This window comes from Eretmochelys imbricata, chromosome 3 (assembly GCF_965152235.1).
Source record: "Eretmochelys imbricata isolate rEreImb1 chromosome 3, rEreImb1.hap1, whole genome shotgun sequence".
NCBI lineage: Eukaryota > Metazoa > Chordata > Testudines > Cheloniidae > Eretmochelys > Eretmochelys imbricata.
In genome coordinates, this window is record NC_135574.1 from 12,986,166 (window position 1) to 13,008,848 (window position 22,683).

Consider the following 22,683-nt stretch of genomic DNA (forward strand, 5'->3'; position numbering starts at 1 on the left):
TCAGCCTCCACCACAAACCCCACTTTGCCTCCAGCATTTATACTGATGTTAAATATATTAGAAGTGTTTTTAATTGATAAGGGGGGTCACACTCAGAGGCTTGCTATGTGAAAGGGGTCACCAGTACAAAAGTTTGAGAACCACTGCGCTAACCGTTGGTAAGACTGAACAAAAGACAAGGTTCTCCACACAGGTGGCAGAATGAGTCATAGTCAAGCTTGTTTCTGGGGTTGGTTTCCAAGGTTGGTAGTTTTAATTTTAGATGGACATAGGAATTGCCAGACTGGATCAGACATCTAGTGCAGTATTCTGTCATTGACGGTGTCCAGAACCACAGGCTTCCACGGACGGAGTCAGAACCCTCCTGTAACAATATGTGGAATAGTCTGTCCATCCCCCACAATCAGTCTGATCTTGGTCTTTACTAGTTAAGAGCTTAGTTTAAGCCTTGGAGTGCAGGGTTTAGTATCCCTTTGGACATTTTTATTTTATTTATTATTAAGAGATGAACTGGTAGCTTCTTAGTGGGTAGGGACTATGATAAGGTTGAAGTGATCTAGACATGGATCACAAATGAGAGTCTGATTTAACCTCCATGTACAATGGTGCACCTACATCAATATAGATTGTCTCATCTGAGAATTCTGCTGGGAGTCCAGGGACACTGCTTAAGAATAGGGTACTCAGATAAAGCCATGTAGTACCTACATGTGGACATCCATGAAACGAGTGCTGTTGGAGTGGCCTGTTAGGGAGATCTAGGCCCATTGTGGTCCAGTTAAGGAAGTGATCTCTAGTTGGAGATTCCCAGATCATTCCCACTTCCTCTTGCTGCTCCTGTAATGGGAGCTGTGCATAGATCATAGGTCAACGGGGTCAGTGGCTTTTTGCAACTCCTGGACATTTATAACCAACAGGTGTGATGTCAGACCCATGCATGCAACTAGTAGGGTTTCATAATTCATGGGAATGATGGGTCTTTACCTGAGCTGCAGTCCATTAATTGGATAGCTAATAAAGCTGCATACCATGTTGTGCTTTCCTCTAAAAGATAATTACATCCACAAATAATCGCTGTATTTTAATTACAGAAAAGGAAAAAGTTACACCTTAGAAAAATATTCAGCTTGGCTCGTGGAAGAGGTTATATGAAATGCTAGGTAGGTTGGGAAGGTCTCCTTAACTTCACTAAAATGTCTGCAATTAGCACAGCAAGCAATGACTTTCCAGCTTGTGATTCATATTATGGGTATGGGAGTCATAAAATATGGAGCCTTCATGTCCTGTTCTCTTATTAAAGAAGTGGTAAAAGATGTAATTTACATAATGAACCTCATAGAGCTGAAGTAATGAAATAAACATTGAGTTTGGCTTAAGATCAGTTAATTGGTCTTGTTTAGATGAGCTTGGGTTTAGTCCAAACAAGCTAAACTCATTTTCCTAATTCAGTATTGTGGTAACATTATTGACCAGCTTCTAAATGAATAAAACAGCATGTCGTGCTTATCATGTAACTAATTTTCAGCTACTAACTAATGCCATTTTTCAGCCACATCATTTGCGGGTTCTGCAACAAAAAGAACTTAACTATACATGTAGCTGATAGCTAAGAACAGAGGACCTCTTGTACTTTTTTGCATCACGCAACTCTCGTCTAGAAAGTCTCTTCCCCATAAGGTCTGGGATTCTCTGCAGAAGCATTTCCAGAAGCACCAAAATGTTTAGACTGATATTGTCAAAGGAGCTTTAAGCGTGTAAGGCTGGGATTTTCAAAGAAGTCTTTCTGAACCTTATGTGGAGCTCTTGGGGCAGCAAACTTGCACTTGGAGGCTCATGAGAAGCTCTACCACAAGATTTCAGGCTCATCCTGCTTTTCATAAGGTCATAAATATAATGAGAAGAGCCTTTCCCATATTAGTTAGGCATGGGAATTACTTGCCTTCACAGTCTAAATCCAGATGGGCTCTGACACAACAAATAATGATAGCAAGAAATGTGGAAAATGTTAACCAGACTTTTTAAAACCTCTAAAAAAGGGTTCATGTTCCTTTTGAGTTCGGAGTGAAGGTTCAAGATCTTATTTGCCCTTCCCTAATATTTTGTGCTCAATATTCATACATGCCTAACATAAGGAAGACCCAGTACTCAGATTTAAAACTAGACCAGACTAAGCATCGGATAATTTAGTGTAGGGAGCAATCCTGTAGTAACAGAGTGATTGACTAGAAGAGATCTCTTATGTCATCTATATCCAAACTCCATGGTGCAGTCATGACCATTCCCTCCCCACCCCACAGGTGTAGCATGCCATGAACACACCAGCAGCGATATATGTTCATATTAGGCTGGATGGGCACATGAGAGTGGATGTGGAGAGCTTTAGCAAAGGTTCTGCTCTGGATGCATACCATGGACATCCCAGCAGAAAGCAAGGGAACTGGGGCAGAGCAATAGAAGGCTAGAAGAAGAGCAGATCCATGACTACACGATGGAAATGGTTACAGCTAATAGTGCTAATGTTTGTTTGTTTTACTAACACAGTAATAAACTGGCAAAGTAGCCTATCCCTTAGATTTTGACTTGTGTCTTAGCTTATAGGAAGAAAATGTGGTAGGGAACAGAAGATCTATGATTGAAAGCAGAGTACGGAGATTAGCATCTGTTCTATTCTAATTTTTATACTGTGCCCATCATGGTAGTCTCTGTCTCTACTGGAACTGCAAAGCTTTAAATGGAGGAGATCTAATTATTGGGCCAGTTCTGCAGCCCCTCTTTCCAGCTAACCCTTGGGTTCTCATCCCTCACATTTGCATACAAGTCTATACCAACCCCCAAACTGTGTTTAGCATGGTGTCAGTCCTCACAACTATTCACAGCCATGTTCAGCCAGTCATATTCTGTAGTGTCGACCAGACGTGAGTATGAAGGTTTTTCAAATGTTATTTCCTCTCTGGAATGCAAATGCTACAAAGCAAGGAAGTCATATATTAAGGTAACATTCATTCCCAACACAATAACACTCTCCAAGCACTAGCGCATTGCCAGGATACCATTGCCGTACCAACACATTAATACCTACTCGAATATATTCATCTTCATCTCAGTACATCTCAGCTTCATTACATGCATCAAAGAACTGAAAATCGCAATCTGAACTCTGACATGCAATACATCATTGCATTACATACAATCAATATACATAGGAAAGAGGGGGCATGTGTACTCTTCAATAATACATGTACATGGCTTCCGTTTGGTCTTGTGTATTGAATAGCTGATCTTGTTTTTGAAATGCAGAATTTAAATATATCAGAACTTTGTTATACACTTTTTGTAAGAGATTTTATAGCCAACTTTCTATATTTTTCCACTGTATGGTAGGTAGAGATAGAGAATGTATGAAAGGCGCGTAATGTGGCTTGGACAAAGATTTCATCAGTGAGTATTTTGATTAGGTATATTTCTCATGAGTAGAGCTGGTTGAAAAATTTTCAACCAAACAATTTTCCATTGGAAAATGCAGTTTCAATGAAAGGTAAACATTTCAAAGGAGCATGTCAATTTTGACAAAAAGTTTGCTGGGAAAAAGTAAAAAAAAAAGTCATGTTTTGTTTTAATGATGTTGACAATGTTTTATTTCAAAAAGGTAACATTTAGTTTTGACTGCATCAGTCTGATTACTCATATTATAGAAAAGTATTCCTCGTAATATAAATTATTAAATATCATGTATATTACATACTGTAGTTTACATTTTATATATGATGTTTCAGTATTAAAACAAGTGACTGGATGTTATCAAAATCAAACATGGATGGCTCCTAATTCAGTATTTTCATTGCAGGAGAAATTTTGCCTTTTTGTGATGGTTTGGTATTAAAATAAAGGTTGACACTTTTGAATGTCCTGCAGAATGGAAATTCCAGTTTCTGACTAGCTCTACTAAGGAGAGAACACTCTGAGGAGTCTTGATCCCATACACAGGTATTCTGGGAGCTACAAAACCGGAGCAGGAAACAAGAGTTTTGCAAGGGAGTTCTCCAGCTGAAGGAGGAGCGAATGTGACCCTTGGGATGAGTTTGTTGCCTGTTGCTTTGTTCTTTTGTGTGCCTGTGTAACCCAAGCACCTTCTGGGTGCGGTGTTCTGTCCCATCCAGTGGCACTGAGACCACTTAAAGAGAGAGATTAATGAGTCTGCTCTACAGCGTTAGCTAAGGGTAATATGGCATTTAGCTCATGCGGTAGAGGCTCATGCATTTAGCTCCAGAGGTCCCACGTTCAATCCTGCCCACCGACAACCGGGGTCTGCCAGTGTTACACCTGCTTGCTTACAGTGTGATCTCTTTTGTGGGCTGTGTGCTGAGCCAAGCAGCCTGCTAAACTAGGCTGAAAGCTTACTAACAAGGCTCTAGCCTGCTATCCTTTGATCCCTAATCCCTTTAGGATCCCTTCATGAGGCAGCAGGGCTAACTCAAGGAGAACAGGGGCATAAAAAGCCAGCTCCTAACTGACCAGAGGAACTAGTGAATGGGAGTTTTAAGAGGGAGTTTAGAGAGAGCCAGCTACGCCTAACAAACATACTCTAAACTTAGGCCAATAACCCTCTTCACCTCGCCCCCCAAAAAAACCCAAAGAGAAACAAACAAATAAAACCCTGGAAAGAGCAAAACGAATGCAGGCAAAAGCCCAGCGGCAGAGTGGAGGCTATCCAGTTTATTGCACTGAATGCAGCATGTATGATTGTCCTGTCTTGTGGGCAGGTGGCGTATGTGGGCATTTGGTGAAAGCAACTCATGGCCCTCCGAGACAGAGTACAAGCTCTTGAAACCAGACTGGCTGAACTGGAGAAGCTAATGGAGACAGAGAGGTACATAAACAGATTTCCAGGGACACAGTAGAGCGGTCCCACTCCCGGTCTGACAGCCTCTGTTCTGTTGAGAAGTATGAATGTCTTGGGGAAGGAGAACTTCAAACTGGAGCAGAGGGAAACAATCCCATAGTAGGGACTGACCTTCCAGATGATGTTAGTATGGTATCTTGTGGTATCTTCTCATATTAAAGATATCGTGTCAGGAGAGGGAACCCCTGTTATTAGGAAGAGACAGGTAATATTACATAAGAACATAAGAATAAGAATAAGGCCATACTGGGTCAGACCAAAGGTCCATCTATCCCAGTATCCTGTCTTCTGACAGTGGCCAATGCCAGGTGCCCAGAGGGAATAAACAGAACAGGTAATCCTCAAGTGATCCAACCCCTGTCACCCATTCCCAGCTTCTGGCAAGCAGAAGCTAGGGACACCAAATATGCCTAATAGCCATTGATGGACCTATCCTCCATAAATTTATCTAGTTCTTTTTTGAACCTTGTTATACACTTGGCTTTAACAACATCCTCTGGCAAGGAGTTCCACAGGTTGACTGCACGTTGTATGAAAAAATACTTCCTTTTGTTTGTTTTAAACCTGCTGCCTATTCATTTCATTTGGTGACCCCTAGTTCTTGTGTTATGACAAGGAGTAAATAACACTTCCTTATTTACTTTCTCCACGCTAGTCATGATTTTATAGACCTCTATCATATCTGCCCCCTTAGTCGTCTCTTTTCCAAGCTGAAAAGTCCTAGTCTTCCAAAATTCTGCCTCCTACATGGTGATTCCACTGCAGGAAGGGCCTTCCAAACCCATGGAAGAAACGGTGGCATGTTGAACCTGGTATCATTCGTGCTATGTATTATAATCAAGATCCTCAGCTGCTGTAAATTAGCACATCTCCATTGTAGCCAACAGAGCAATTCCTGTTTACACTAGCTGAGGATCCAGCCCTGTGTCAGCACTCTAGGATTTCAAAACCTATGATCTAGGCACAGCTCCCTTTACAGGGAGTAAACTGCATCCTTTACACTTTGTAGCCACACTGATGTAATTGAATGGGAAGCTTTTTCATTTGACTGTTTCTGTTCAGCTTCTACCTGTACTCCATTAACTTTTATCCTCTCCTTTTTACTAGGATATAGAGAATCCCCTTTAACAAATCCTTCCCTAAGGGATATCTCTGTCCAAACTGTGTGTTCTCCACACGTCAGCTTTCCCCAGCCCTTAGTTTAAAAACTCCTCTGTGACCTTTTTAATTTTACATGCCTGCAATCTGGTTCTGTTTTGGTTTAGGAGGGGCTCATCCTTCCTGTATAGGCTCTTCCTTTCCCCAAAGGTTCCACAGTTCCTAATAATAAACGTAAATCCCTCCTCCAAACACCATCTCGTCCACTCATTGAGATCCTGCAGTTCTGCCTCTCTAACTGGCCTTGTATGTGGAACTGGAAGCACTTCAGAGAATGCTTCCATGGAGGTCCTGGACTCCAATCTCTTACCTACCTGCCTAAATTTGGCCTCCATAACCTTTTTCATACCTTTTCCTGTGTCACTGATACCTACATGTACCACAGCCACCAGCTCCTTCCCAGCGCTACACATAAGTCTGTCTCAAGAGGTCTGTAGCCATCACACCCAGCAGACAATTCACCATGCAGTTCTCCTGCTCATCACAAACCCAGCTATTAATAAGATTAATAAGACTGGGACTTTTCAGCTTGGAAAAGAAATGACTAAGGAGGGATATGATAGAGGTCAATAAAATCATGACTGGTGTGGAGAAAGTAAATAAGGTAGTCTTATTTACTCAGGCTCTAACTTTTGTCTTCTTTGGTTTCCCCTGCTCCACTCCTCAGCTGAACAGTTCCCTGATGTCTGGGTCTTGCCAGTTTAGCAGAGCTCACTTTCAGAGCTTGCTCCACCCCAGTGACTTCTCCATACCTCTCCTTTCCTCTTGCCAGAGTTCTGTACTCAGGACAGGCTCCCAGGGCCAACTCTCCCCATAGGCTTCTTCCTTGACTCTGCAGAGCTCTTTATAGCCAAGATAGGGACAACAGAGTTCTTTCTCTCTCTCCCTACAGCCCTCCTTGTATTCTAGGCTACCTCTCCTTACAGTAACCACCCAGCTGGGACTTATCTTTAACTGGGCCTGGCTCACCCTCTCTCTGTAACCAGATGCTCTAATTGAGCTTTCTAGTTCCAGTTAATGCCTTCAGTGAGGGGTCTACACCCAATCACAATCACATTTATCTATGTACATCCACCTCCAAATATATACATATTCATTATAATTTAAATATATATGTATACATGTCAATACATTTTTCTGTGTATATGATACTTATCAGATAACTTTCTCTCCTTTATAAAATATTGAAAACATCTTCAGACCAGTACATAACTGAACTTTGTTTTACTTTGATCTATTTAGATTGTAGGCTTTTAAGGGAAGGGATGGGGTTTTATTTTTGTTTGTTCAGTGTTTGCACAGCACCTAGCACAATGTGGGCCCTGATCCATGGCTGGGGCTTCTAAGCTCTATTGCGATATTGTTAACTATTACTACTATTATACTGCAATATTATTAATTACTATTATTCACTATCATGAAAGTAGCTACACTGTATCAAAGAAGATGAATCGGTGACCCTTAGTGCTGCCTCGGACATACTAAGTTGGCAAATGCTTGCATGATGACCAGACCCCGTTTGATGGGATAAAGTTAATAGTAACAACTTTTTGGCTATTATATCATTTCAATAACATGCTGCCATATGATGGTATATATAATTAATAATGAATGGAAAGTAAGCCAGTTTCCCAAGGACACAGTAAGTCAGTGACAGCCAAGATTAAAAACCCAAGACTCTGTCAACCACTAGCAACAATCCTTTTCTGGTATTAATGAAATGGTGATCATTTAAATAAACAGATTATTGGCAAAAAATTCTTATCCGTTTTCCTTATATTGTTAATAGACCCATAATGTTTCCAGAATCCATTGCACTATTCTTTTCTGTGCTGTCTATTTAGAGAGCCTTGAATGACGGCGTTATCAAATATGTAAGACCCCAATATGTCTCAAGCTCGACAGCCATATGACTTAGCCTTGTGTTTTAGCCATACGGATGAGGAAGGCAACTGTGATTACTTCTCATGAAAGGGGGAAATGAGACAAGATTGCTAATGTCAGCCTGGTTTGTCAAGTGTAACCAAGACTGCAGAATTGCTGAGCTACGTACCCAAGGGTACATCAAGCCTGGATAACTTCCATAAAATAGGACATTTTATCACGTGGCACTTTGAACCATCTGAAGAATGTGTGTGGCTACAACAGATGTGCCATGTTAAAGATAGTACCCAGAAATGGTCAGGTGCCAGCATAACAAGTGTGAGAGCAGATCCTCCCAGCAGGAACCAATTTCAGTGAAACAAACTGGCAAAGCTGTCTACTTGTCATGTATCTGAGTGCCAGACCTGGCGTCTGCAGGCTTGTGGCACAGAGGAGGGAAAATCCAGATTTCAACCACGCATTGATGCCACGGCTTCCAAGAAGAGACCTCTCAGATGTTAGTCTCTGGGAAGTGGTGATGTGATCTGATAAATCCCTTAGAAAAGTCAGCCTGTCCATCGTGCTGTGAGACGCTCTACGTAGCCGTTCAAAACCGTGTCCACTCCCAGGATCCATGGCTGTTCTGAAGCTGCGCTCTTATGGTTGCATCTTGGCACGTGAGTGCGGACATACGGACAGCCCAAACAATTTCTGGCAAGTGCACGGCTGTTAAAATGTATGTGTGCATACTGGGCTGGAATCTTCACTCGTCACGGCCATGCAATCTAAAGGGAGTTTTGCCTGAGAACACATTGCAGTTTATTGTGCCCAAAAACCACAGGTTTACCCAGAGGTCATCACTTGTTGCAGTTCTTCCACCGGAATCCAAATAAAGGCTTTTGCTTTGGCAATTGGCCAGAAGAGAGTTGTAGCAAGGGATAAGAGGCAAATTCGTGTTGGGGACTTGCTAATCAATGGTGTGAAGGTCTTCCCTGGGAAGGAAAAGCATAGCTTGGAGTGTTTGGGGACCCATAGGAGTTATTTGTGTGGCAGGGAACTTGCATTGATTTGGGCAGGAAATGGGATGTTGTTAGAGTCTAGTTGCAAATTTGCAGTTGGTGTGAGTTGCAGCAGCAGATTAAATTCAGACACTGCTACAATGGGTGGGTAAGAACAGACAGGGTAGAACTGGAGGCCCAGAGGCAGGGGAGACAGAAAAAGAAGTTCTTTCCTTTGCTAGCTTGACTGAATTGTTAGCTAATCAGACTAGTTTGAGCTATAACTGAAGAATTGGACAGGGAGGAACTGTGACAATGAAGTCATAAGGAATCCAAAATAAACAGACCGAGGCCGACAGCCAGAGGTTAGAAAAACTGGGGCTGGGAAAAATTGTTTCTTAAAAGAAAAAGCAACCAGAGTTTGGAACTTAGAAGCACAGTTACCAACTTTCATGTGGTAAATAAGCACCCTGATTTTCACAATAATCCAAAAATCAAGCTAATCCCATTTCAAAACAAGGCCAAAACAAGCCAATCCCTAAGAACCCCAACACTCTATGTGCCTAGATCCCCCCGGCTTGCAGTCTATGGTGGGCCCGCTGTGCACCCCGACTCTCTTCTGCCCCCCCCCCACTTGCCAGGAGCTGATAAAAAAAAAAAGTAACAAGCTACAAGCCAAATAAGCAACAAGCAACTCACAAGCCAATAACAAGCCCAATGTCGGCATTTTTTTCACGTATTTGGCATATCTGCTTAGAAGCCTTTTTCTTTTCATTTCTCTTAGTGAAACATTTCTTCTGAGGGATACCCAGAGGGGCTGAGATTCTGGGGAGTCAAATTAGAGCCACAACACACTAAACTAACTACTTTGGATTCTTTTGGGCATTTCTATTTTTGCCTGATGTTTGCAGGGGCTCAGATGCTGCATTGACTGAGGCCACCCTGGTATAGATAGTCAAATAGATTTTAGACCTGATTCACCACTATATTATTTCAGTAGTACAACTGTTCAACTCTATTGATAATGAAGCAGTGATGGTGTGGAAAGGGAGTAATGCACTGGAGAATGAAGCCTTTTGTATATTTTGCATTGGAAGGATACCAGAAATGTTTAGATCTGTATTAGTTTTTCTGTTTTCCAACCATAAGTGTTACTAACGCATTTGGAAAGGATAGCGCTTTATCACTAGTTACCTTGACATGCTATTGTGAAAATTATATTGCAAGAATTTTTCCAATGATAGGTGTAAATTGTTAGAAGATTCCCGTTTTAAAGCCTTACAGATAAAAACGGTTGGTATTTACTGTTTCTATCTATTTGAATTGCAGGTGGGGGTACAGCTTTCTCACTCAGTAACCCAGACCTGCGGTGTTAAGGGTAATATTTTCAAAAGCGCCTAAGGCATTTAGGATGTGTCTTCACTGCACAGTTAACACTGGCTCTTAACTACGTTTTAGCCAAACCCCTCCTATCATCCACACAGAAAAAACTCTGACCCAGGTTTGGAGGTGCCAGACTAGCTGACCTTGCTGCCAGCATATATTAGAACCTGGGCTCTGCTTTCGCTCGGGTGAGAACTTGCTCACTCTGTAGTGAGGACCTAGGCAAAAATCATTCAGGTGCTGATCGTCCCTTCCCACCAGTCCGCCCCGAAGTCTGGACATGTTCTCATTCAATCAACGCAATTGACTGGGAAAGACTGCACCAGCACAGAGAACCATGGGATATACCCCCAGACGTGCATGGGGAAGTGCAAACCAGAAAGAGCACAGAAACACGGGGAGGGCTCTGCTGTGGGGATGTTTGTACCTGGACTAATCTAACCCTGCTCAATCTGGGTGATTGTCATCTGTTCTAACTGTGTGGTGAAGACAGACTCTTAGGCATTTACGTCCCACTGAAAGTTAATAGGACTTAGGTGACTTGGATGCTTTAGGAAATTTGATTCTGGGTACATCTGCACAGCAATTAAACACTCATGGTTGGCCTGGACCAGCTGACTCGGTCTCAGGCTGTGTGGCTGTAAAACTGCTGTGTAGACATTTGGGCTTGGTCTGGAGCCTCAGCTCTGGGATCCTATCACTCAGACCCAAGTGTCTACACAGCTATTTTAAGCCCCGCAGCCCGAGCTCCACAAGCCCGAGTCAGCTGACACAGGCTAGCCACGGCAATGCCACAGGTCCTTTATTCCAGTGTAGACATACCCCCTGAGGCCTAGATCCTCAAAGGCATTTAGGTGCCTAACTCCTAATGGGATCTAAATACCTTTGAGGATCTGAGCTTGAATGTTTACAGATTTAGGATGGGATTTTGAAAAGAGCTTAAAGGACTGATGCTCCCAGCTCTCACTGAACTTCAATGTGACTTGGAAACCTAACTCCCTCTGCTTCTTTTGAAAAACCCAGTGTTAGGTTATGGTCCCATCCTGCAAAGGGATCCACATGGGCAGATTCTTATGCTCACATGGGTCTCTCACCAGAAGTGGAGCCTTGCTGTGTAGTCCTTGATTGTAAATTATTTCTCTTTTGTTTACATAAAGTGTCTGTGTGTGTGTGTGTTTTTTAAATAGGTACTTACTGATTTTCAGAGTTTATAAACTGAGTCTGCAAAAAATTGATGTTTCAGGAGTAGTCGTGACTAAGTGGCAGTTCAAAATTCAAACCTCTGACTCACGGCTCTATGATGTCAGGGGGTGAGATTAACCTCTCGCATCCTGGTGATCAATTTAATGTTTGTCAGAAAATTCCTTAGTCACTAAAAAAATCTGACTGGCACCTGAAGGGAAAGCTAAAGTAAATTGTATTGGTTAATCCAATTTCTTGTAAAATCCCAAGGTTTGTAGGGCTGTTACAAAATATACTTTTTTTTTCTTCCAGTGAGCATATGCTCACATGAGCTGCATTCTGGTCCTTTTCCCCACAGAAAATGAGAAGAACCGAGCAAATCTCTGCAGTTTAGCTTTGCAGAGGTCCATGCCAACAATTTTTGTGGGTTTGGGCCATCAGGGTTCTCATCCACACATGGTTTTTCTTTGAGTTTTGGAGTTTGAAATCTCAAAACACAAGAAACCATCCCATTTCACCTGCATAAAAATTATGAGAGACAACCAATTTTCCATGATCAGAGTTGCCAATTCTTGTGATTTTTATTGCGAGTCTTAGGATATTTGGTGGGAGAAGATTGCAACCCCATCTCCTGAGTCATGTGATTACATGAGACTCTCAGCTCTGATTAGGAAAAAAAAGGAAGTTTCTAGCCCTCAGGGTTGCAGAGAAAAGTTTGACCTGAGTGCACTCTAAAGAAATGCAAAAAACAAAAGGCTGATAATAAAAATACCTAGCTCTTATATAGGACTTTTCATCAGTAGATTTCAAAGCACCTAACAATCTTTACTGTATTTATCCTCATAATAGTCCTGTGAAGTAGGGAAGTGCTGTTACACTAATATCAACTAAGAGATGGAAAGTGAGGGTATCTAGTCAGAGGATGGCCAAGTGAGATGTAGGTATATTTTTTGTAGGTCATTTTCCCTCTCATATTTCCTTTTTAAAAACAAGTGCTACATACAGAATTTTTTGTTCATAATTATTAATAGCAGATGTGTATATAAAGCCCAACATGTTGCACTGAAAATTATTTGCATAATTCCAAAATCAATAACGCTTATAAGTCGACAAATATCCCAAAAGATTGATATATATGAATTCAAGTTGTTAAATAAATTCACATTAGTCATGTTCATATTATATCCTCCATTACCTCTGGAAAGCAAATGTGAACATTCACACCAGAAGTATGATTATAGGAGTTTTATTCAGCTAGTTAGAGAACAGAAACTGTGCCATGTGATTTATGTGTCTACTCTCTTGTGTGTAGGTTCTTATCTCACACACATCACTGTGTATCTGACCATCTAACTCAGCTAGAGCAATACAGCTCAAAGTTTGAATTTTCATAGAATCATAGAATATCAGGGTTGGAATCGACCTCAGGAGGTCATCTAGTCCAACCCCCTGCTCAAAACAGGACCAATCCCCAACTAAATCATCCCAGCCAGGGCTTTGTCAAGCCTGACCTTAAAAACTTCAAAGGAAGGAGATTCCACCACCTCCCTAGGTAATGCATTCCAGTGCTTCAACACCCTCCTAGTGAAAAAGTTTTTCCTAATATCCAACCTAAACATCCCCCACTGCATCTTGTGACCATTGCTCCTTGTTCTGTCATTTGGTACCACTGAGAACAGTCTAGATCCATCCTCTTTGAAACCCCCTTTCAGGTAGTTGAAAGCAGCTATCAAATCCCCCCTCATTCTTCTCTTCTGCAGACTAAACAATCCCAGTATCCTGTGGCTAGATATTTTAAAATATCAAGTCATGGGATTTAGAAAATGTGCACCAAAAAAAAAAAAAAAAAACGACAAGATACGTTTGATTCATGTTTAATTTTGTTAAAAATTGATTTCTTAGCAAGTGTTCTGTGAACATGAAAGAGAGGCAAAAGTCATTGAATCAATTATTCTGATCGCTCCAACAAATGCCATCTATTCTCTAGGCTCATTCTTCTACTTATAATAGTAATTAGTATTTATATGGCCCCCATCAAAGTAGTTTCTGAGCACCTCACAGTCATCAATGTATCTAGAATTTATTTAATGTCTCACCTCCCGTGGTGTAACAAAACAAGCCTGTGCTCTCCATGTGTTTTTACCTCAGATTAACATAATCTGTGTTTGTGCAAAGTTCCAGGCACAAGATGGGCACTAAATACTATAAGAATGGCCATACTTGGCTAGACCAATGATCCATCCAGCCCTATGTACTATCTTTGGACAGTGGCCAGTGCCAAGTGCTTCAGAGGCCATGAACAGAACAGGGCAATTTACTGAATGATTCATCCCCTGTTATCCAGTCCCAACTTCTGCTTGCTAGGGCAACTTTACTCAGATGTAGCAATCCAATTTTTTAAATAATAATGAGGAGGAGACCTACCTCCTATATAGCACTTTTCATCAGTAGACTCCAAAGTGCTTTTCAAAAGAGGTAACTATCATTTTACAGATGGGGAAGTTGAGGCACAGAGGAAGTAACTTCTCCAACAGGCCAGTGACACAACTGGGAATAGAATGAAGGTCTCAAGTCCCAATCCAGTGGACTATCTGCTAGGCAACACTGCCTCCCTAGGAAGAACACTATTTTTCTAAGGCACTAAAAAGAAGGAAACTCTGATTTGAGAGTAAGGGAGTGCAAAGGCAGAAATTGGCCCCTGAGCTGAGAGCCAACACAAGGCCTTATCTGGGGGGCTTAAGTGGTGCTGAGGCCTTTTTGCTGGCTCTCTGCATAGGTTGAATTTCACTTATAAATATCTTGCCACCATGAGGACTCCATTTTTCCAAGCGTTTGGCTTATAAAATGGTGATATGTAGCCATAAGTCGGCTGGAAAATATATCCCTTGGATACTTGGTCTCCTGTGATATGATCCATAAAATCACACTGAATGCTCTTCCATTTAGGCAGCGCTCTCTGTTTTTGTTAAGTCTTCATTTTGGTTAGCTGGGGAATGAACTTTTAAGAAGCCACTAGCCATGTAAACGTTTTGACCTGTGATAAAAACTGAATGATTGCAGCGAGTTAACAGGAAAGCAGAAGAAAAAGGAGCAAAGCTGAAAGGCTGTTTCTTGGGTGGAAATTTGCCACTGCAAATGAGAGAATGTGAGTATTAAAGAGTCACTGCTCCCTCATGAAAAATTTTGGGACCTATTCTATTGGAAAACAATTCTGCTTTATGCATTTCATTTGTCCTTAAGGCTGTAAGCAAATGTAAAGAGCATGAAAGTGAAGGTTTCACCACATGGCCATACTGAAGACAGGTATAATTCAGAGGTCTAATATTCCCTACTGTACCTCACAAGAGAGTTATGAGCATTTTTGTAAAGTGCTTTGAGGTCCTCAAATAAATATGCTTGATCTTGAATAGACTGGATGGGAAACAGTTTTCCCGTTTGTAATAGGGTTCCCACTCACCACTACTGCATCTCCCAGTGTCTAGATCTGGGAAAGTGGTTCTCACTGCATCAGGCCTTCTGCCTTTGATCAATCTGCAATAGTCTCCCTTCTGGTAACTTGGCCTTCTGGGCCAGCTCACCATTTAATGCACCCCTTTCAGGGTTACGAAGTCCAAGAGGACAACTGTCCAGATGCCTTTTCCAGATGGCATTCAGCCCCAGCTTGGGGCATAGTGTCACTATTCCAGTGGTTGTCAGGGGAATCTGGACCTACTCACTACTCTGGGTTCTGGTCCAGGAACCCTATAACCAGCCATGCAGGTCTGCACAGTCCCTGACCCTGTTGCTGTTTCCCTGGGCTCCTTCCCATCCAATCTCTCTCTCTTCCCTTGCCCGTTTCTCGATTTACCCTGGGATCCTACTCTACTCCCATTGGCTACTTCACCCCCTCCTAGCCTCTTCCTATAATCCTTACTCCGGGCAGCATTTTAGGACTTACTCTCCCCCAGATTTTGTCCTTGCCCCTGGTGACCCTTATCCTAGGAAGTTACTCCTTCCCCTGCATCCTCCTTTCAGCTTCCTGGCTTTATAGTACTGCCCAACCCTTCCCCACCTGGGCTTTACTCTGTTAACCCTGGCCCACAGTCTTGCAGGTGATGTCAGATAATTGGCCTCTCAGGTCCTTATTAACCCTATCAGGGCTGGTGTGGGGTGCACACCCCATCACACCATCCCATGAGAGTTTCTGAAATTAAAAAAAAAATCCATCCCAAATCAAGATGGATAGTTAAAGTAGCTAAAATTTTCACAAACCAATATTCCATATCAGAGCTATTGAAATGTTTAATTGTCATGTCAACCTTTTTAAAACACACACACACACCAATGCAAAAACTTTCTTAGTGTAAATTACCTAAAATTCTGAATGGAAAAATCTTTACAAACTAAAAAATGAAAATGTCAAAATGGGACATTTCTATCATTTTGAAACTTTTTTTACATTTTTTTTTTTCCAAATCAGAAGATTCTTCGAAACAGACCCTTTCCTACAAACAGTTTTGGATTCAACAAATCAGCATTTTCCAGGGAAAAAATGTTTCACTGGAAAATTTCCTACCATCTCTAATCCTGAACTCAGTAGTCGGAATATCTTGATGCTAGCATGTTTCAGAGTAGCAGCCGTGTTAGTCTGTATTAGCAAAAAGAAAAGGAGTACTTGTGGCACCTTAGAGACTAACCAATTTATTTGAGCATGAGCTTTCGTGAGCTACAGCTCACTTCATCGGATGCATTCAGTGGAAAATACAGTGGGGAGATTTATATACACACAGAACATGAAAAAATGGGTGCTATCATACACACTGTAAGAAGAGTGATCACTTAAGATGAGCTATTACCAGCAGGAGAGTGGGGGTGGGGGTGGGAGAAAACCTTTTGTAGTGATAATCAAGGTGGGCCATTTCCAGCAGTTAACAGGAACATCTGAGGAGCAGTGGGGGATGGGGGGGGGGAAATAAACATGAAGAAAGTTTTACTTTGTGTAATGACACATCCACTCCCAGTCTCTATTCAAGCCGAAGTTAATTGTATCCAGTTTGCTAGCAGTTTGTCAGTGCTCCATTTTCTGCACTGGCTACCTGAAACTGAAGGTTTAACCCATACTACCCTAAATAGCTGAGGGCTTATCTACTCAAGCGATTACTCACCCCACTTCAGTCCACTGCAGCTGAGATCTGAGGGCTGGAGCTGAAGCCCCATTGGTTCATATGAGAAGGGTCTGCTGGCTGGGAGTTCTCTGTGAAGCTTTGGAATTCACTCCCTGCTTTGGTCCAAACTGGTTCAAATCTGGTGGCCTTCAGGGTATGTTGCAAAGCTCATCTTTTTTTCCCCTCAGTCATTTGAAAATGGGAGGGAATTGTAAGTATAGGAAATGATTGGATTTAAGTTTTTAAGTTGCCTGACTCACTGTCAGTGGGTTGAATTGTACTGTTGAATTTCTTAGAGTATAGTTTTACTGTATTATTAAATTAACGTACCCACGTTAACACAGTGTGGCTCTTTGTCCCCACCTACTGGATGGACCATGTGTAGAGGTCTAGGAATTTACTTCCGCTCCAAGCTAACGCACCTGGCCTTTTATCTTTAGAAGCTGCTGCTCTAAGATCCAGGGTTCAGTCCCCGCAAGCAACCTGCCTAGAGTCAATGTTACATTGTGCTGAAAGTATTATTATAAAGTACTTCTATTATTCTAATCAGCATATTTCTCCCACCTTTCTCAAGCTTTGCCAGTGGTCTCATTAACTGCTTGACCTATGAAATCCATGGCGTTTGCGTCTTAAATTGGCCTCTTTTGAGCAGTGATGGTCTAATCCAGTGCTTACTGAAGTCAACAGATAGACTCCTACAAGGTTCAATGGGCTTTGGTTAAGGCCCTAACTGCCAAGCATTTCATATTGTTTTATAAGGAGAAGGTCAAAATGAAATTGTCTGACTCAGGTCCATTTGTGATCTAATGCAGGATTTTAATGTGGGTCTTGCTGGGTAAAATCCCAAAGCAAAAACTCATGGTGCTCCATATCCCCTGAGGAATAGATACAACTTTTGTTTTTAAAAGAAACAATTCTCTCTGTGCAACATTATCTGAAATTCCCTAGACTTCATGCAAGTGTTGTAAATATAGACTTGTGGCCTGCAAGAGTTCATCTGTGACTGATGTTATTCCTCACACATGGCCAAATTCAGCCATAGGCAGCACAATTCCCTTGGATTTCAAAAGCACAACACATTGGCCAGGACCATGACAAACAAACACAAATTTGTGGTCAGCCTCTTTTCCACCTGGCACAAATATGCATAAAGTACATCGAAAGACACCCTCTAAAATCCTTATCCATTGGAAGTGGCAAGCCCATCTTTGTTTTTTCATCTGGACTGGAACATTGATTTCTATAATTTAGAGTGTTACCATGCATTGAATGTGCTAAGTTTGAAAAAATCAGCCCAAATTGTCTTCAACTTCCTTACCTTCAAAGATGCAGTAAAATCCCAACCAAGGACGAACTTGTTTTAAAATTGTCTATGATGTAAAGGAATCATTTCACCTATTCTTTAAATGCAGTCACTTCTGGGATGGAACATATTGACTAATCTACAATGAGCTGCAGTGGTATGCAGCAATTCAGGGCAGGAACTGAAGAAGAAAACTGTATCCAGTTTGAAATCACAAGGGGAATTTAGGCTGATGGATTAGTGAGGCATTTCTCATCAATTTTTATGAGGAGAGGAAAAGGAGAAACTAAACAGAATGAGTTAAAAACCTCTTGAAATAACACTAAACAATGACTTTTCATTGCTAAAGAAGAAATGGTTGAGGTTTCATTTGAAATGGCTGCTTTCCCCATCACTCAATACAGACCCATAGCTAACTTAATTCAAAGGAAGGGGTTCGCAGGGGATTTCATTGACAATTGTTTCATGTTGAGATGTTAAGGGGGGGGAAATGAGACTGTGTAATAAAAAGAATCCACATTTCCTTTTGTACACTTAATAAAAAAGCTTCTAATTCTAAGCTTGATCCAAAGGATGCTGCTCTGTGACCAGGCTGATTTAGTTGGGGATTGGTCCTTCTTTGAGCAGGTGGTTGGACTAGATGACCTCCTGAGGTCCCTTCCAACCCTGATATTCTATGATTCTATGATTAATTGCCTTCTATTAAAGGCAGGATATGTGCCAGCACTAGGAAGAGAACACATTTCAAAACGAGGAGATGGAGCCAAGAGGAGTGTGTGACAGCTTGTAATGGACCTTGTTTGACTTCAAGGGAATTTGTAACGGGATAGCAAGTGGTTCACTTTTAGGTCACTGGTTTAAATCTGATCCAGGTCATTGTGACACAGCATTCTTATCAGCTGATGCTTATTTGATGACCTACACTACACTCCTCAGTTCCTAGTGGATAAGTAGACATCACAAAAACCAGCCAGCGCAATTGGCACTCTCTGGCATCACTAAATGGCGGTGGCAGTAGACGGCATGGATGGTGAACGGGCACTGTGTTGATCTCATGGTAGAGGTGGTCCCTCCAGGTGAGGATTGGTGGAGTGGTGTGGAAGCTCACACAGTGAGGAACAGTTGCTCCCAGGCTCCCAAACAGCTGAGCAGTAGATAGGGAGTAGTTAAGGAGAATTCTCCTGCTCTTGCATGACTCGTGAGTCAGACAAAAGTCCCTGCATTCTGAAGAGCACAGGGACTTCTCCCTCCCTCTCTATCTCTCTGTGGGCAAATGTCTCCCAAAACAATGTCTCCTGAACCTGGGGATCAGGTTGGGCCATGGGCTCACTCCCCCTAAAGCTGCTCTGTTATGCCGGAAGTAGCTAGTGGATTTTGGGGCTGTGCAGACAAGGGATAATGGAGAATAGAATAAGAGCCAGAGACGTGTACAGTTTCACACTGCAGGCATTTGTGCAAGCATATTCTTCTCTTTCCATCCCTATGAACTTTACTCTGAGTGTCAAGATTGTAATGCACTCAAAAATTCCTAGCAAAACTCAAAAGAAATTGAACTCCACCTGCCTTTGTGCTGACACCATATACGTTCAATGCTTGCAATGTGAAACTTCATAGCAATAATCTCTTGGAAGAGCTGTGAACCTTTGCAAACTGTTCAGTGACTCTGGCCTGAGGATCAAGCTTGTAACAAAACCCCAAACTAGCCAATTTTCATGAGGTTTCGTGTTTCTCTGCAGACGTTTTATGCAGCTCTCTCTAAAAGCAAAACTGAAGGGCCAAATTACTTGCTGATGTAAGTGGGTGCAACTATATTGGAATCAATATTATTATCATCCATCTGTATTACAGTAGAACTTAGAGGCCCTAAAGAAGATCAGGGCTCCACTGTGTACATACATATCATGAAACAATCCCGAGTTTACGGTCTAAACAGAGGATGAGAAAAAGGTCAAGGTCAGCTCCCAGACTGCTGCAGTGGGCAGCACAGTATGGGGAGGAGGTGAGCAGCCCTCAGTGGTGAAAGAACAGCTTAAGGATGATTTAGAAAAGCTGGACACAAACAAGTCCATGGGGCCGAATGCAATGCATCCAAGGGTGCTGAGGGAGTTGGCTGATGTGATTGTAGAGCCATTGGCCATTATCTTTGAAAACTCGTGGCAGTTGGGGGATGTCATGGACGATTGCAAATAGGCAAATGTAGTGTCCATCTTTTAAAAAGGGAAGGAGGAGGATCCAGGGACCTACAGACCAGTCAGTCCCACCTCAGTCCCTGGAAAATTCCTCAAGGAATCCATTTTGAAGCACTTGGAGGAGAGGAAGGTGATCAGGAACAGTCAAAATGGATTCACCAAGGGCAAGTCACGTCTGACCAACCTGATAACTGGCTTTCTGGATATGGGGAAAGCAGTGGATGTGATATATCTTGACTTTAGCAAAGCTTTTGATATGGTCTCCCACAGTATTCTTGCCAGCAAGTTAAAGAAGTATGGATTGGATGAATGGACTATAAGGTGGATAGAAATATGTCTAGATCATTGGGCTTAAAGGGTAGTGATCAATGGCTTGATGTCTAGTTGGCAGACAGTATCAAGCGGAGTGCCCCAGGGGTAGGTCCTGGGGACGGTTTTGTTCAACATCTTTATTAATGATCTGGATAATGGGATGGATTGCACCCTCAGCAAGTTTGCAGATGACACTAAGCTGGGGGGAGTGGCAGATATGTTGGAGGGTAGGGATAGGGTCTAGAGTGGCCTAGACAAATTGGAGGATTGGGCTAAAAGAAATTGGATGAGGTTCAACAAGGACAAGTGCAGAGTCCTGCACTTGAGATGGAAGAATCCCATGTACTGCTACAGGCTGGGGACCGCCTGGCTAAGCGGAAGTTCTGCAGAAAAGGACCTGGGGATTACAGTGGACAAGAAGCTGGATATTAGTCAACAGTGTGCCATTGTTGCCAAGAAGGCTAACAAAATATTGGGCTGCATTAGTAGAAGCATTGCCAGCAGATCGAGGGAAGTGATTATTCCCCTCTGCTTGGCACTGGTGAGGCCACATCTGGAGTATTGCATCCAGTTTTGGGCCCCCCACTACAGAAAGGATGTGGACAAATTAGAGAGAGTCCAGTGGAGGGCAACGAAAATGACTAGGGAGCTGAGGCACATGAGTTACGAGGAGAGGCTGAGGGAACTGGGCTTGTTTAATCTTCAGAAGACAAGAATAAGGGGGGATTTGATAGCAGCCTTCAACTACCTGAAGGGGGATTCCAAAGAGGATGGAGCTAGGCTGTTCTCAGTGCTGGCAGATGACAGAACAAGGAGAAATGGTCTCAAGTTTCAGTGGGGGAGGGTCTAGGTTGGATATTAGGAAAAACTTTTTCACTATGAGGGTGGGGAAGCCGTGGAGTGGGTTATCTAGGTAAGTAGTGGAATCTCCATCCTTAGAGGTTTTTAAGGTCAGGCTTGACAAAGCCCTGGCTGGGGATGATTTAGTTGGGGTTGGTCCTGCTTTGAGCAGGGGGTTGGACTAGATGACCTCCTGAGGTCTCTTCCAACCCTAATCTTCTATGATTCTATGAAATATCATTATCCGCATTTTACAGATGGGGAACTGAGTCACAGAGAGATTAACTGACAGTCCCTAGTTCAAACACGGAGTCTATGACACAGCCAGGAATTGAATCCATGTCTCCTGAATCTCAATCCAGTGCCTTAAACACAAATTCATCCTTCCATCATCTTCCTCTCTTGACTTGAACCTGGCTATCTTAAAGAGTGAATTTGGCCTTAAATCTCTATCTGATTGGAAAATGGGGGCATGATATAAGAGCCCCGTAAGGGGGACACAAGTTCAGAGACATGCAAATTTGACTGCTCATCCAACTTAATGCACCATCAACCTTACCCTGATGAATTGCAGAGGAAGAAGGAAAGAGGCTGTTAATTAAAACTCATCCAAGTTCTGATGGCTAAATTGCTTCCAATGAGTTAAAAATAATTTAAACTGACCACCCACCACCTGAGTGTAATGGAATTCTAGAGTGTGTCAGAAGAATTGTAATCAGTGCTCTCTAAAGGAATGAAACAAGTTTGATGTTAATTTTATGAAGGCTGTTGGGTCTGCCTCCACCGTTTGTGTACCAAATTGAAAAATTAAAAACCTACGTTTGAACACATTAATTTGCATCTCCTTCAGACGTATGGCTCCACTCTATTTGTTAATGTTTAAGAGTGCAAAAAAAAAAAAAGACTGCAGGTCCTCTGATCCCATTTCTCTGCTTCTTTCTTTATTTCTTTTGCTGCTAATTCACACCTAGTCCCCTGCTCTAAGCTCATTTCACTTGGAATCCTGCGGTGATAAACTAGCATGGCCCATCCCGTCAGATGTCTGCTCTGCAAAGTGGGATAAAATGCTGTCATGAGCATCCCTGCAGATGTTCAGATTAGGCTGGATTCAGGGATTGTTGGAGACGGGATAGTGTTGCTGCCTTGTGGCCTCTCTAGACCTTTGTGTTTCCTCTTTGGGGCTATACTAACCAACCAGATAGGTAGGATCAGCAGTGACTTGTGTGTGTGGTGTGGCGTACAATGGAAAAGGCACACTCAGCTATGTCAAGAACAAAGTGCAAGGAACCAGAGAGTCACTAGGAACTCAGTTTAATCGTAACAACTTCCAAAGCCTAAAACTGGGGAAGGAAAAATGAACTCAGTACTGCCGTGGCTAGTTTTCAGGTCCACAATCTGCCAAGTTGCTATA